Raw genomic sequence first — 2165 nt, 5'->3', positions numbered from 1 at the left:
CATCTTTCTCTCTCTCAATCTTTTTCTGCTCGTTCACTTTCTTTCCCCCCTGACTCATACTAAGAAATAGTGGGTTTGATCTGATATGATCGCAATAGTGGAGGCTCCTCAGAGGAGGAAGGGGTGGACCATCCTCCTCAGTGAATTTCATAAACATTTAAATTGTAAAACAAAAATAAGTTATCCTTTTAGATAAAACTATGCTAAATATATTCACGTTACCAAATAATTGAAAACACACTGTGTCTCTGATCAAAGGATCAGAGAATGAATCTAATACTGAAAGCATACGTTACAGCTGTGTAACGTGGTGTGGTGACTAGATGACTCAAAGAGAAAGACGACAGTTTTGAACAAATTCATTTCTTACAAAATGAAGGAGAAGCAAGAAAGATAGAGAGAATATCATTTTTCTCCACTTTCAGTTTGACTTAGTTAGCAAGGAGGGGAGCTCATTGTTGTGAAAAGGAATACAATGTGGCTGCTATGGATGTGAACCAGGTTTACGCGTGATCACGGGTGTATTCATTCCGCCGATTCTGTAGAAAAAAAGTTTCTTAAACGGAAGCAAATGGAACAAAACAGAGATAAACAGATATGAATTTGTCCAATGGAAACTCACATTTGCAAATGTTGGACTAATGATTACACCCTAGATCAGCTAGATGCAGGCAAGAGTGTGCAAGGCGGTATTGAATGTGTCACTGTCTGTCCATGTGTCACTGTCTGTCACCTCAAATTTTCCTTGCGACCTGTGTGCACATATGTTGTAAACTTTCATTCATAGGCTAGGTTGTAGAAACCTCATGATGGGGATAGGGAACGTTTGAGTATCATGTAGTAGCCTAAACCAATTGCTGTTACATTGAGCTGGGTGAATGGAATATGAATGACAGTCAACCAACATGCTGTAATAGAAATAAGCTATGCTCATGAAAAGTAAAACATTTCCCCCCTTATCTCAAATGGCACCGATCCGCCACTGGATCCCAACAGCAAAATGTATTGAAATCTGAAAATATTTCATATTGACTGAAAGTGACGTGCACAGATACCGCCAAATACATGGAAACACTGAGTAAATAGGGGATACAAAGTACATTGAAAGTAGGTGCTTCCACACAGGAGTGATTCCTGAGTTAATTAAGCAATTAATATCCCATCATGCTAGTGTCATGTTAGTGGTCACTGAATGGTTTGATGAGCATGAAAACAATGTAAACCATATGCTATGGCCGTCTCAGTCACCACATCTCAACCCAATTGAACACTTATGGGAGATTCTGAAGTGGCGCCCGAGACAGGGTTTTCCACCACCATCGTCAAAGCACAAAATGATGAAGTTCTCGTGGAAGAATGGTGTCGCATCCCTCCAATAGAGTTACAGACACTAGTAGAAACTATGCTGAGGTGTGTTGAGGCTTTTTGGTTTGTGGTGGCCCAACACCCCATTAATACACTTTATGTTGATGTTTCCTTTATTTTGGCTGTTGCTTTTAGGTTTCCATACAAGGTTAACTGTCCATGTATTTTTAGATCCTATGCCAGGGTACGTGGGTAACCGTGTGTTAGCATTTTAAGAAATCTGACAATCCCTTAGGTGGATCGGAGAAGTTTGTGTGACATTCACACAGTGTGTGTGTGTGTGTGTGTGTGTGTGTGTGTGTGTGTGTGTTTATGAAATATTGATAAGCCATGAGGGAACTGGGTCTCATTCTCATTAGTTGTTCCGTTGTCTTGTCAGCACTGGAAACAGGAAGTTTGTCACTGGCCAGAGGGCAAACACACACACACACATTCCTCATCTCACTGCCCAAGTCCTCCCGGACTCCCTACAGAGTGGATTTGGGTATCCCTGCATAACTCTGTGGTCTGGCAAGGGACTGGTAGGCAGGTCATAATGCCCAATAAGATCTCACAGTTTGACCAATTTCACTTCAGATTCCAACTTTTGTTTACATTTCTCAAAACATAAAATGTTGAAGTTACACCAAAAGTCAAATTTCTAGGTGTTTTGGACACCCTGGGTTGCTCCCCCTGCTGCAGTCGCACCCCGGGTTGCTCCCCCTGCTGCAGTCGCACCCCGGGTTGCTCCCCCTGCTGCAGTCGCACCCTGGGTTGCTCCCCCTGCTGCAGTCACACCCTGGGTTGCTCCCCCTGCTGCA

The sequence above is a fragment of the Oncorhynchus mykiss genome, chromosome 20 (genome assembly GCF_057628025.1).
Source record: "Oncorhynchus mykiss isolate SJ-2025 chromosome 20, ASM5762802v1, whole genome shotgun sequence".
NCBI lineage: Eukaryota > Metazoa > Chordata > Actinopteri > Salmoniformes > Salmonidae > Oncorhynchus > Oncorhynchus mykiss.
This window is presented reverse-complemented; position numbering follows the sequence as displayed.